The sequence below is a fragment of the Pipistrellus hanaki genome (assembly GCF_964339955.1).
Source record: "Pipistrellus hanaki genome assembly, chromosome: 2".
NCBI lineage: Eukaryota > Metazoa > Chordata > Mammalia > Chiroptera > Vespertilionidae > Pipistrellus > Pipistrellus hanaki.
This window is the reverse complement of record NC_140504.1, coordinates 49,557,477-49,572,813: the sequence shown is the minus strand read 5'-3', so window position 1 is coordinate 49,572,813 and position 15,337 is coordinate 49,557,477.

The following is a 15,337-nucleotide window of genomic DNA, read 5'->3' as shown; positions in this document are numbered from 1 at the left end:
CCAGCACAGGGCCTGGGGCACAATAAAAGCATCATAAATGTTTCTTTCCCTTCCCTTTCCTTCCCTGGTGAACAAAGGAAGTGATGTTACTCTCTTATGGGATCTACTGTTCGGAAACTCAAGGTGGCTCCTTCATGATCACTCTTTTCTCTGTCCTTGGGGAGAGATCTTGGATTTTATATTGAGCTTGCCTTTATAGAGACTCTAAATTGTTTGTAAAAACAAAATGCAGTTAGCCATCTCTCCATCTCCAGCTTATACATATTTTTTTGTCTACCTGCTCTTTAGAAAATCCTCTTGAATCATGGGGACCATGTCTCTCCATCTGTAAACTTATATTGTGGCCACACTTGAGTAACCTCTCTCTTCAGGGTTTCTCTTCAGTTCCTCAAAATGCTATGTAGCGGGGGTGGGGAGGTGGGAGGAAGGGGGATGGTAGGGGGAATGGGAGGGAGGGTGCTGACTTATTGGTAAAGCACCATATATAGTTATTACAATATTATTTACTGTATCCCCTATGCTGTACTTTACGTCCCCGTGACTATTTTGTAAATACCAATCTGTATTTCTCAATCCCTTCACTTTTTCATCAATCCAGCCCTCCTCTCATCTGGCAACCCTATGTTTGTTCTCTGTATCTATGAGTCTACTTCTGTTTTATTTGTTTACTTATTTTGTTCCTTAGATTCCATAAAAGTGAACTCATATGGTATTTGTCTTTTTTTTTTTCTCTGTCTGATTTATTTCATTTATCCTCTAGGTCCATACATGTTGTCCCAAGGTTTCATTCGTTTTTATGGCCAAGTAATATCCTACGGTATCACTATGTTTATTAGGCCCATTTCACCCAGGTTGTAACGGGAGGCAGACAGTTAATAGCAGCCCCATGGGGCAGTAGTCATGAAGGTGAAACACAACTTCAATCCATACCCTCCAACTCCAAGCCCTGTGCTTGGCCTTCACATATAAAAGTTTAGATTTTTAAAAAGTGTAAATGAATTTTTTTAAAAACATCAGAACATTACTGATTAATCTAAAATTTATTTGCCCATCGCTGTCAATCCTTGTCCCTGTCTCCACCTCCTCAGGGTTACTGTTTATGGGTTTGTGGTTGGCAGTTAGACCGACATGAGCAGAGCAAGGGGGATGGGAAGGTTCAGAAAACACCACATGGAAAGCCCTGGGTGCCCAGCAGGAGAAAAAAGAAATGAAGACCGACTTCGAGGCCAATAAGAGCCTCTTGGAGAAAGAGCCTTGCTTGGTCACGTGGTTCATGGCAGTCTTTTCAAATCAGAAATGAAGGTTGCTTTCCTGAGAGATGGCAAGAAAGGAACCTCAAGACATTTTGGGAACCTCGAGGACTTGAGGGCCTGGCCGCTGTGGCTCACCAGATGAACGTTGACCCAGGAACCAAGAGGTCACCAGTTCAATTCCCGGTCAGAGCACATGCCTGGGTTGCAGGCTCAATTCCCTGTAGGGGTGCGTGCAGGAGGCAGCCAATCAATGACATTCCCCTTCCATTGATGTTTCTATCTCCCCCTCTCCTTTCCTCTCTCTGCAAAAATAAGACATTTTAAAATTATTTAAAAATATATTTTTATTGATATTAGAGAGGAAGAGAGAGGGAGAGATAGAAACATCAATGATGAGAGAGAATCATTGATTGGCTGCCTCCTGTATGCCCCACACTGAGGATGCTCAACCACTGAGCCATGCCAGCTGTGCAAAAAACCTTTTTTTTAAGAACTTGAAGAATTCGCTTGCCTATAAGTCATACAGGCAAACTTGATGGCAACTAGGTGGCTCTGGCTTTTTTGCCCTGAAGGGCAAATTAAAACTCAGTAATGAGATTCCAGCAAAGCAGATTTTAAAAAATCTATATGATCAATTGCTATTCTTATTGTGTTTATGCAAATGATCAGGCCTAATTGAAAGTAGACTTAATTCTATGGATGAAAGGGGCCACATGCTGACCTGACAAGCTCAGGGGAGGCCTGCATGGCGGTCTTGCAAACTCAGAAACCTAAAGGAACCACAAAGGATAGCCTGAAATTAAACTTTAATTAAAAGCAGTTATGCCCTATGTTCATAGCAGCACAATTTACAATAGCTAAGATTTGGAAACAGCCAAGGGCCCGTCAGCAGATGATTGGATCAGAAAACTATGGTCCATCTACGCAATGGAATACTATGCTGCCATAAAAAATAAGGAATTCTTATCATTTGCAGCAACCTGGATGGAATTGGAGAACATGATGCTGAGTGAAATAAGCCAGTCTATGAAAGAGAAACACCACATGATCTCACTCATTTATGGATAATAAAGAACATTATAAACTGATGAACAAAAAGATAGATACAGAGACAGTAAAGCAACATTAGCAGACTGTCAAATTACAGCGGGGAGGGTAGGGAGATCTGGGAGAGATAAGAGATCAACAGAAGGACTTGTATACATGCATATAAGCATAACCAATGGATGCAAAACTCTGGGGGGGGGCATGTATGGGAGTGTGGGAGGGAATTGATAAGATATGTACACATATAATACCTTAATAAAAAAAAAAAGAAAAAAGAAAAAAAAAAGCAGTCATGGCCTAGGCCCGTACCTTCACTGACAAAGGTCAACCTTTATTTTAACTAAGCCTATCTGTTTTTTTGCATTTATAAGATACCCCTGAAATGTTGAGAAACTTGTAACTTCCCTTTTTCTGTAGCTCCTGGGGCACAACCAAATGTGGTGGGCACCAGGACAAATACAACAAATTCTTTATTATCATGCTAATTGTTTCTGCACCCACCTAAGTATGTGTTCATCATTTTACTTTTTATTCAATCCTAGGGGTTTCCCTCGATTTGCTTTATCCCACCTCCTTAATCTATCACCCATGACTTTCATGTGACCCACCTATGTCCCTCTGATTGCGATGTAACTGCCATTCTCCAGAGCATTATCTCAATTCGTTGAGGTTCTGCTTTCCAGCATATGTGGAAAGTTTAGCTCAAATAAACTCACAAAAATTCTTTACAGGTTTCAATGTGGGTTTTTTTTTTTTGTTTTTTGTTTTTGTTGTTTTTTATGTTAACAATACAGTAAATAAATTGGTCTTAATTTGGCTCTTTAATATAAATGAGGAAGATTTTAGGGGGGAAATGTGTTTCAATAGGCTATAACACACAACTGTAAATATTAGACTCCAATTATTTCAAAGTTTTCTTTTTCACCTATGAATTGAAATAAATCCTGAATTTATCTAGTTTTCTTAAATATTTGGCTACAACCCTCCAAAATAATGCTTCATTTTTTTCCCATCCTTTGACTTGAAATTAGTGAGAACTAAGCTGTTTTTTTCCCTCCCCTTTTTAGCTTTTGCTTAGTAATAGTAAGATTTTTAACGCTGTCTCCTCCGCGTTACAAATGTTAGGGGCAGGGGGAGAAATCGAATAGTGGAGACTAGCTATAGTTATAAGAAATACTAATCATGCTCTGTTAACCGGGATTGTTTTGTTCTGATTAAAGAAAGAACATTCTTGCCAAAACCGGTTTGGCTCAGTGGATCGATAGAGAGTCGTCGGACAGAAAGGTCCCAGGTTCAATTCCGGTCAAGAACATCTACCTTGGTTGTGGGCACATCCCCAGTGGGGGGGTGCGGGAGGCAGCTGATCGATCTCTCTCTCTCTCTCTCATTGATGTTTCTAACTCTCTATCCCTCTACCTTCCTCTCTGTAAAAAATAAATAAAATATATTTTTAAAAAGAAAGAAAGAAAGGAGGAAGGAAGGAAGGAAGGAAGAAAAAAAGAACATTCTAACTTGGTTGGGACCTGGGAGTTAATCTGGAGATGCCACCCACCCTCCTTATCTGAGGACTGCCTATTATCATGGAAAGATTAATAACCTTCTTGCCCAAACAACGGAGGTACCCATCTTTGGCATTGCCTATAATCTGTAACCATTTGACCCATTTTTATTCCTTTTGCGAGCACATTTAGAGAGCTCTTCCCGCTGAAACAAATCTGGCTTGTTCCTTTTGTTCCCTGTTTTCCACCACCCATGCCATCCTTGATGGAGCCTGCCTCTGCGGGGAACTCCCTGCGTGCGCCCCACTTCCTGCTGCTTCTGAGGGCCGAGGCTTTGTGGAGCGGCCTTCCGGAAGGTCCTCCGGGCTCACACACTTCCTCGGCTGAAGAGGCCAGCATCGCGGGGAGCTGACTTTGAAAGTAGGGCCACCCACAGACCCTTACTGTCTGTGTTCAAGATCAAGGACTCTCCGGGGCCACCTGCTGCAGCAGCAGGAAGGCTGAGCAGGGCTTGCTTGGCCGGTAGTCCTCCCTGCTGGGCCAGCCCCTCACCCGTTTGCCAATAGGCCCGGGAGTAGTAAAAGATGAAAAGAAAAGCAAAATAAACACGATGAATAGACTAAAGGTTACAGAATAAAATGGCAGCAGTAAAACAATAAAAACAAACGAAGGGACTACAGTGCAAATACACAAACACGAAGAGATTAAACCCCTTTTGAACAGGCCTTGATCTAAATTAAGACTCACCAAGAACCAGGCCTGAGGCAGGAGATGGGGAGCACTCTCTCTTTCTTGTAGGGATTCGTTCTTCCTGGCGGAATTGAGCTTGGATTTCTTCGTGAATTTCTTCCAGATCTGTGGCTACATATTGGAATCACCTGGGAAGATTTAAAACAATTTCCCAGCAGTTGGCGGTAAATCGTTTGGGGGTGGGTGAGGGGGTAGAGAAAACAATGAATTAACACTACACTGATTTATAGTGTCTGCTGATTTTCATGCTATACATACTTTGACCAGGCTAGTTTTAAGCTGCTAATGGCTTGAAAATTAATTCATGTAGTATTCAAAATAGTGCCACCACATTTATTTATTTTTAAAAAAATATATATTTTATTGATTTTTTTTTTACAGAGAGGAAGGGAGAGAGATAGGATTAGAAACATTAATAAGAGAGAAACATCCATCAGCTGCCTCCTGCACACCTCCCACTGGGAATATGTCTGCAACCCAGGTGCATGCCCTTGATTGAAATCGAACCTGGGACCTTTCAGTCTGGAGGTCAACACTCTATCCACTGAGCCAAACTGGTTAAGGCAGTGCCACCACATTTAGAAACTCTGTAGCTTTTCTCATTTTCCAAGAATTTCCAATACACACCATGGTCGCTGAAAAAACAGCCAATCAAAATTTAGTATGTTATTTATAGCCAAAGAATTTATAAAGCAACTTTCTTAAAACCCTTTCAAACAATCTTACAACAAAAAATATTTGGCCCTGGCCAGATGGCTTGGGTCATTGGCACGTCATTTCCTGCACCGAAAAGGTTGTGAGTTTGATTCCCAGTCACGGCACATACCTAGGTTCCAGGTTTGATCCCTTATCGGGCACGTATGGGAGGCAACCGATCAATGTTTCTCTCCCACATCGATGTCTCTCTGTCGATCTGTTCCCCCACTCTCACTTCCTCCCTTTCTAAAATCAATAAACATAACCTCTGGTGAGGATTAAAAAATACATATATATATATTTAATGTGGGCTGCCGGCATGTTGTACTCTGTTTGCAATGATGTGTGGGAGCTTCTGCAGGGAAACATTTCAGGGTTCACAGAGGGAGCAGCAGAGGAGGGGTCTGGATTGGCCGGCGGTGCCCAGGGAAGCACCACTGACTCCAGAAACCCTGTGCAGGACGCGCAGAGTCCGCTGAGCACTTTCAGGGGAAAGGAAACGGGTTCCTAAACGTAAAGAACTTGCTCGAGGTCACATGGCCGGTCTCAAGAAGCAGATCTTTTTCCAGAACACACCGGAGCCCTCCTTGGTGCTGTGCTGTTTAAGGCCTCGGCTCAGTCTGGGACCTTCAAAGTGCAGGGACCTCCCCTCCCTTCTCCTCCTTTCTTCCCCTCCCTTCCCCTCCTCTCTCCCCCTCCCTTTCCCTCTACTCTCCCCCTCCCTTCCTCTCCACTTTTGACCCTCAGCCACTCCCTGCAGCTGCTGACAAGGTGAGACCACAGGCTGATCTCACTTTAGCCTTGAGCGCCCAGGGGGACAGCATGTGAGCCCTCAGCCTCCTGAAGCCCAGGAGAAAGCTTACATTCCCAGCAAGGCTCCCACACAGCAGAGGCGCTTGTGAGGCACAAGTGGGGGAGCAGGAAAGCTTTCAGGCTTGCGGATTAGAAACCGAGGGCAGGCCCACACCGCGGGAGCTGCTCCCTGCAGCCGGGGCTTCTACAGCCCCGAAGTCAGCCAGGCCAGGTGGCAGTCCCCTGGGGGAAGTGCTCCCACAGAGGAGTGGAGCCATCCCCCCAGTCTCCGCAGTGAGCCACGCCCCAGGGGCTCCTTACAGCTCAGCCCTTTGGAGCCTCCACCTTCCCGCACCCGCACGGAGCAGCACGGTCTCAGTAAGCAAGTGCCCAGGCCTAAGGTGACCAGATCGTCCAGGTGTTGGCAGGACAGTCCTGATTTCTAACAATTTTTCCCGAGTCCCGCGGCGTTTTAAAAAAGTCCCAATTTTTGGAAAGAATCTTTCCAATGTTTCCAATCTTTCCAAAAATCGGGACTTTTTTTAAAACGCCGCGGGATGCGGGGGAAAAATTGTTAGAAATCAGGACTGTCCCGCCAATACCTGGACGATCTGGTCACCTTAGCCTAGGCAGAAGGAAATAGTTGATTCCCTCAAGTATCAGCTACTCTGGCCAGCTCTGGGCTTGCTCAGTGCGGTAGGGCCTGGGGAGGTATCCCCAAATAGCCCTCAGGGCAGCCTGGCAGTCCTGGCGTCTGTCCGAGGTCAGACATTGCCACTGAGAACCCAGGAGAGGCTCTGTTCTTATGCCCTCCTTGGCAGCTGCCCTCAGGCAGGCCAGCTGGGCATAGCTGGGTGTGTGTGTGTGTGTGGGGGGGAGGGCAGGCTCCCTGTGCTTGGGTGAGGGTGTCTGGTCCCCTGGGCAACCTCTCTTGTCTTTAAAATTATATATGAATTAAGAACAATCCATCTGGCCGAAACCGGTTTGGCTCAGTGGATAGAGTGTAGGCCTGCAGACTGAAGGGTCCCAGGTTTGATTCCGGTAAAGGGCATATACCTTGGTTGTGGGCACATCCCCAGTGGGGAGTGTGCAGGAGGCAGCTTATCGATGTTTCTCTCTCATCGATGTTTCTAACTATCTATCCCTCTCTCTTCCTCTCTGTGAAAAATCTATTAAGAAAAAACAAAAAAGCACTCCATCTGGCAAGAGTAGGTGGAACCGAGGCAGGAGCAGACACTGGATTTCAGGTCGGTAGCTCTCCATTGACCAAGGAGACAAATTAAAGGCAACGAGGCCAGGGGAGAGCTGGGTGGCGTGTGCACGAGTGTGTGATTGATGTGCCACATGACAGGGGGAGGGCACCTGACTCAGTGTGTGTGACCGGAAGGTGGTTTTGAGGGGGAGGAGGAGATTAACCAAAGAAAATGGGAAATTGAGATCAGAATAGAGAAGGGAATTGGAAAAACTGGGCACCTTATGTGGGGCCAGAGAACCATATGGACCCAAGAGCTCACAAAGGTCTGACAAGCCCGGGCGGTGTGGCTCAGTGGATAGAGCGACATCCCATGAACCAAAAGGTCCCGGGTTCAATTCTCAGTCAGGCTGCGGGCTCACAGTAGGGAGGCAGCCCATCGATGTGTCTCTCTCATTAGTGTTCTATCCCTCTCTCTCCTTCTCCTTTCATCTCTAAAAATCAATAAAAACTTTCTTTTTAAGATCTGACAAAAGTCTGAATAAGGAGAGAAGCCCTTCAGCACCAAGAGTCCCCCAAAGGCACCCCGCCCACACACAAGAGTGAAAGCTGAAGAACGTAAAAACGTGGACACGATCAGCAGAAAACCTGACCTGCAGGCACCTGAGCAAACAGAGGTCTCTTTGTCTCACGGAGTGGGCTGGGGCTGGGCTGGTGTTAGCAGTGTGGGACTGGCATCTCTGAGGTGCTCCTGGCCTTCCTCTGTGGAAACACAGTTGCTGCCGTTTCAAATATCAGGAATCTTTTCAAAGTAGGAAGAAACAGAACGGGCCTGTGCCAGGTAGCCCAGCCTCGGCCAGCACCGGTCACGTGGTCTCCCCTGGTGGCAAGGGAGACTGGGAAAGCAGAGCGCAGGGTTCCGTGAGGAAGGAAGAAGGGACAATGGGTATTGGGAAGGCAACCGAGAACCAGAGGAGCAAGGCAGAGGGCCAAACACTTTGGGTAAAGACTAAACTCATATTCCCAAGTGGAGCTGAGAGAGTCTTGGAAAGCAGGGAGGCCCCACTTTGGCAATGGCAGGCCCAAACCCCAAAGTCTGGCTCCTTGTGGCAAGTCTCCATCATCACGGATTGCCTCGATCTTCGTAGCAACCCACGAAGTAGGAGCCATTCTTTTTCCCACACTGCAGACAAGGAAGGCGAGCTTCACATTTTGCAGAAATCCAAGTCAAGAATCTACAGGTTCCTGCCTTGACCGGTTTGGCTCAGTGGATAGAGTCAGCTTGTGGACTGAAAGGTCCCAGGTTCAATTCCAGTCAAGGCCATGCACCTTGGTTGCGGGTACATCCCCAGTAGGGGTGTGCAGGAGGCAGCTGATTGATGTTTCTCTCCCATTAATGCTTCTGACTCTCTATCCCTCTCCCTTCCTCTCTGTAGAAAATCAATAACATATATTTTAAAAAAAGAAAAAAAAAGAAAAGAAGAATTTACAGGTTCTGATCCACATACTCCTCAGCGTTTTGGTCCTAAACCATTATCCCCGGCTCTCCTCTAGGATGAGAACAGCAGCAAGGGGGCCTTCGGAATTGTTGTCTGGGCCTGGAGCTGAAATACAGCCACGGCCCAGGTGCTATCTCTAGGAAGGAAAGGTCAGCGCCTCCAAACTGCATGCCCAGCGATGGGCTAGCGGGGGAAAGGCCATCCTGGGGCCAAGGTCTCGCCCCAACATTGATTGTCCTTTGGTAGGCACGCAGGACTTTTCACCCTGGTGACCTTCTGTACCTGGCCCACCGTCCCGGCTCTGCTCACGTCTGTCTGACTTCCTACCACAAACCCAGACCTGCATTCCAGTCACTGTTCTTCTACTTGTCAGTGTGCAGCCTCGGGCAAGGTACCGCGCTCTCTGGGTCCCTAAGCAAGCGCCTCCTCCGCAGGCGGTGGGATCACACAGGAGATGGTGGGTCAGAGCTCACAGCACAGTGCCTACCCCGCGTTCAATGACACCCATGCCTTTCCAGGGATGAAGCAATGTGGAAGTTTAGCCATGAACCAGCTCTGGCTTTGCATAAACCAACACCACCTTATTGCCCAAGCCCTTTCCTGGTAAAAATCTAACTCTTCCCATTTGGGAGTCACTTGCTTTGTTTTCTTTTGCCACCGACAATCTGGTGTGGTTTGACATCCTCAGTGGTTACTTCGACCAACATGTCTAGAGCCTCTGCCAGCGCCAGGCACTCTGCCACTCAGAGGCCTGGCCCTTGCCCTCCGGGGGGGGTTGCCATCTAGTTTTAGAACGTGTAGGCAACAACGTTCAGACCAGGCAGGGTGTAGAGTAGGGGTGTCGAACTCAATCAGAGAAGGAGCCAAAATCTAAAATCCAGCCTAAATCGCAGGCCGAATGGTTTACTGAACAGTCATAAACTGACAATGTCATAAACTGACAGCGGAGTGCAGTGATGACAGCGCGGTGCGGGCCACATTGCAAGGCCTGGCGGGCTGGATTTGGCCCGCGGGCCTTGTGTTTGACACATGTGGTGTAGAGAGAGACGTGGACAATTCAAAGTGGGGGCCTCCAGAGGCGGCAGAGCTACCTCGGTGTGGCTAGCTCTTGTCTTCCTTCCCCAGGGAGCAGAGCTGCAGGGCTGCCATAGAAGAGGCACCGTCAGGCCCAGCTACACAACTTGTGGGACCCCTCGTTAAAATATGCAGAATTTCAGTGACCACAGAGCCTTCAACGAAGTGTGGGGCCCTCTGAGCACGGCGCCTGGGACCGCACAGGCTGCATGTCCATGCAGTGGGCTCTGAGTGCTGCCATTCCATGACCCTCCTGCTGGCCTTCAGGTCCTGCAGAGGGCAGCTGGCGCCTCTGGGAGATCCGGGCACAGGGCAGACCCCGTGGGAGATGGCCAGCAAGCCCCCTCCCGGCCGGTGGTTTGGTAGGAAGTTAGACATGAGTGGCTGGGTGTGGCCTGCTCTGGGGTTCTGAACGGGGGTCGTACCAACATTGCCTTCAGACTGCCTCTCTGTGGGCGGCCCAGCAGCCAGCAGACTGCCAGCGGGCAGGTTTGGAACCAGCTGGTCCTTGGCGCAAGCTCAGAGGAAAACGGCATGACCTCACTGCGATCTTACAAGGGTCCTGGACTAATTGTAATAAAAATTGCATTGTGGTTTTGACTCCCCGCACCCCCAACCCCCTGTGGGTTTTTTGGTATGCACCATGGGTAAGGCACGCACAGAAGAAATATAGTTATATAACCCTTTCCTGTCAATCATCCTTGAATGAAAATGAAAGTCTCCACCCAGAAGATCCCTCTTTTAAACTACATAACCCAGGAGTTTGGGCCATTGTCTCTCTCCATTGGCTCCCTCCTCACTGGAATATATTTTCAATGAATCCCAGTTTGCTTTAGCTTCATTTCCGTTGACCTTAAAATCCTTTCTGCGTGGATGAGGAGAGCTGAGGTCCCAGCCTGTCACCCCGGTCGGTAACATAGGACCATGCGTCACGGCTCCCCATTCTGCCTGAGGACAGTCACCGGGGTGACTAGGGGTTTCCACAGGCCCGGAAGGAAGGCAGTTTCCCCAGCAAGAGAGAGAGAGAGAGAGAGAGAGAGAGAGAGAGAGAGAGAGAGAGAGAGAGGAGAGAGAGTCAGTCTCAGGCGCTGACAATGGCCTATCCCTCACTGTGTCTTCTGCCTCCCCACTATCCACCAGCAGAAGGTTCAAAGGCCAGGAGAAGAGATGGGAGCTACTGATGTTACTAATTCCAAAAGGGAAGTCCTAGAGACCTGCTGGTCCCAGAGACAGATGCCAAGGACAGAAAGCTATTAAAATAGGATGAATAACAATAAATTTTATTGTACACATAAATATTCATAGAGGTGAGAGGTCAAGTGACATTCTTGGGCTGGCCGGGCCCTCCAGTGGTCGGCAAACTAATTAATCAACAGAGCCAAATATCAACAGTACAACGATGGAAATTTCTTTGGAGAGCCACATTTTTAAAACTTAAACTTCTTCTAACGCCATTTCTTCAAAATAGACCCGCCCAGGCCATGGTATTTTGTGGAAGAGCCACACTCAAGGGGCCAAAGAGCCGCAAGTGGCTTGCGAGCCACAGTTTGCTGACCACGGGGCTAGGCCCTCCCTCTGCCTCCAGCTATTTCAAAGCAAATGCAGAAAGTCCTGTGATGTGGAGCATCCGTGGCATCGACCATGAAGGAGGCCATCTCGCAGGTCTGTCTGGAGATGCACAGGGTTAAGGCTGCTGCGTCCCACCTGCTGCTCTGCTGCCCACTCACAGCCCATGTGAGCTCCCTCAGCGCCCAGGAACAGATGCTGGCGATGCCCCGTTTGAACAGGGACCACCTTTTATGCACAGCCTATGGGATTAGCTCCCAGCCCCTCGCCTCCTGCTTCAGCCCAGAGACCAGACCAGGAAGACGGAAGTCTGGGCCCGGGATTCTCCTGGCAGCCATGCAGAAGCAGAGAAGCCGTTATGTGCCATGGCTAACTGTGCTGTGCCTGCCAGGCAGGCCTGAATGGTTACAGGGTGGTTACCAACCCTCCGCAGCTCACGCTCTGGCCCGAGGCCTTCCCAATGGCTCTCCTTTGAAATGGGCTTAGGGAGTGTGGCCAGGCCCTTCCAGGGGGGTCCAGAGTGATGGATCGCAGCCGGGGGAGGTCTCCTGGCTGGACCACAAGCTCCAAGGAGGCCGGGACTGTAACGAGGCTCAGTCTGAGCTCGGTGCGGTGAGCCCAGGAATCTGCTGGCACTCAGAGGGTACAGGAAAACTTTCAGCTGTTCCGTCCTCTTCTTAAAACGACAGTTTTTGGCTACTATAAAAGAAATAACATCAGCTGGGATGTAGAGAAATTTGAACCTTCATGTAAAATGGTACAGCCACTATGAAAAACAGTATGGGGTTTCCTCAAAAAAATTAAAAATAAAATCATCGTATGATCTGGAAATTTCACTTCTGAATATAGATCCAAAAAAATTGAAGATAAGGTCTGGAAGAGATATTTGTTCATGGTAGCATTACCGTATTTTCCGGCGTATAAGACGACTTTTGAAACGATGTACAGTGTCAATGTACAGTATATTACGGTATGTTCGAAAAATGTCATTCATTAAAAATTTAATTAAAAAAAGAACTGGTGTTGCCTTGGAAGTGGGGGGTAGTCTTATACAGCGAATATAGGCCTAAACCTATGTTTTAACTGTAAAATTAGGGGGTCGTCTTATACGCCGGAAAATATGGTATTCACAATAGCCACAAAGTGTCTATCTATAGATGAATAGTTAAATTCTGTCTATACAGATAATGGAATATTATTCAGCCTTAAAAAGGAATGAAATATGAACCATGCTACAACATAGATGAATTGAACCATATGATAAAAGCCTAATATGCAAATTGTCCTCTTGGGCAGTCGTTAACCAGGATACTGGGAGTTTGACCGCTTGCTATGACATGTGCTGACCACCAGGTGGCGGCACTGAACATAGCAGGCTTTGGTGACAAGATGCTGGCAGTGGGTGGCAGTGGAGGCCCTGCCCACCCCAATGGGCTAGGAAGAGAGCAGGGCTGTGGCAGGGTGGTGCAGCAGGTGAGTGGGTGGCTCCAGGCCAAGGCGGGGTGCCTGGGGAAGGGGGATGCAGGGCTGTGGGGCTGGGGGCACACGCTGGGGCCTGATCTCCACAGGCCATCCCAAGGGACCCCACCTGTGCACAAATCTGTACACCAGGCCTTTAGTGTTAAGTAAAAGAAGTCAGTCACAAAAAGACAAATACTGTCTGAGTCACCTTGTACATATGAGGTACCTGGAGCAGTCAAGCTCATGGAGACAAAGAGTGGATAGTGGTTGCCTGTGTAGGATGCACAGTTGTTTAATGGGGACAGTTTCATTTTTGCAAGATGAAAGGAGTTCTGGAGATGGGTTCTAGCCTGCGCCAGGCTCTCTACCCCAGGCCCTCACCACCCTATTGTCTGTGTCCATGGTTATGCATATATGCATACAAGTTCATTGGTTGATCTCTTCCCTCCCATACACCCTCTCCTGCCTTTCCTGTGAGTTTGACGGTCTGTCCCATGCATCTATGTCTTCGGATCTATTTTTGTTCATCAGCTTATGTTGTTCATTGGATTCCACAAATGAGTGAGATCGTGTGATATTTATCTTTCTCTGACTGGCTTATTTTGCTCAGCATAATGCTCTCCAGGTCCATTCATGCCATAGCAAATGGTAAGAGTTCTTTCTTTTTACAGTAGCATAGTATTCCATTGTGTAGATGCACCACAGTTTTCTAACCCACTCATCTGCTGATGGGCGCTTAAGCTGTTTCCAAATCTTAGCTATGGTAAATTGCACTGCTATGAACATAGGGGTGCCTGTATTCTTTCTGATTGGCGTTTCTGATTTCTTAGGAAGTATTACTGGGTCAAATGGGAGTTCCACACTGTGGATTCAAAATATGCTTTCTCTCATTTTTAAAGAAACTAAACTAGGGTTTTCTCCATGTAGCACTCCATTCCTTAGAGATTTTGTTTAATTTTTCGAGGAAATTCCATACTGTTTTCCAGAGAGGTTGCACCAGTTTGCATTTCCACCAGGAGTGCACGAGGGCTCCCTCGGGTTCTTACAGCGCCACGGGCAGGCGGGTGGTGACTGGTGACAGGGACGGCAGGACGTGGCCGGGCAGGACTCCTGGACCTGGAGCTCACCCTGCTCGGCTCCGGGCGAGCGGTATCTCGACTTCCATCGTTGATGTTGGTGCCAAAACATGCCTCCCCTGCGCCTTGAATGACGGTGGCACAGAGATCCGCGGACCCCGCTGGACGCAGGCGGACAGGGTGCTGCCGGACCGCAGCCCCACCTGACCACGCAGCTCCCGGGACCCCCCCTCTTCCTCTTGGAGCTGCGGCAGGACCAGCAGCGCGGGTGTGAACGGCCCCAAGACCAAGGCTGCCAGGAAGCCAGGGCATGCTGCCCAGGGGTCGACGGCTGTGCTGCCTGCGGGTCTCTCTTCTCCCCAGGCAGCCCTGGCTGTGGCACAAGAAGGGCCACCAGGCTCTCACCAACCAACCGCCCCCAGAACAAGTCGGTGCTGCCCTCGGGGGCCCGGACGGAGCTGCACATCGGAGCCCGGCCTGGAGGCGGCCTGGCCGGCGTGCCCGCAGTGGGCCGGGGCAGAGGGCAGGGGCCAGCCGTCATCGGGCTGCGTGTGCGCAACCGCCCGGCTGCCCGCGGGCCGTCCTGGTAACGTGGCCGCGGAGCCTGTGGGTCCCCATGGCCCTCATCCAGAGGCTGCGGGGCCGGTGATGACGAGGACGCGGGCTCCGCTCCCCGAGGGCAGCGGGCACCACGTGAGGGACAAAGGCATGATCGTCCGGGCGGGGCGGAGCGGTCTGCACAGGCCTGCCCGGCCCAGAGGAGCCGCGTCCCTGGGCCCGCCCCGCTCCAAGCCCTCTCCTCCGCGAGGAAACGACCCTGCGAAGCAGACCGCACTGGGTCCAAATCACACCTTCTCTCATTTTTAAAAGAAATGAAACTAGGCTTTTCTCTACGTAGAATTCCATTTCTTAGGAATTTAAAAAACAAACAAACGTATTTCCTTATTGATTTCAGAGAGGAAGGGAGAAAGACAGAGATAGAAACATCAATGATGAGAGAGAATCATTGATCAGCTGCCTCCTGCGCACCCCCCACTGGGGATCAAGCCGCAACCCAGGCATGTGCCCTTGGCCGGAATTGAACCTGGGATCCTTCAGTCCGCAAGCTGACGCTCTATCCACTGAGCCAAGCCGGCTAGGGCCTTTCCATAGGTATTATTTATTTATTTATTTATTTATTTTTAAGAGCATCCCAGGGGAGGGGTCGTTGCAAGGTTCTGTTGGGAGCCCCTACTGTCCTCTGCCCATCCCTTCCCTGCTCCCTTCTTGTACCCCCACCCCATGCCCTCCATGTCCCTGGGCATTTTTATTTACCTCTAGTCCATCATGCTGGGGGTGGGGGGAGGCTGTGGAGGCCAGGCTGGCTCTTCCCTGAGGCTCCTCCTCCCACAGCTCACCTCCCAGGCTGCTTGCTGCTGCTTCCTGCCCTTTC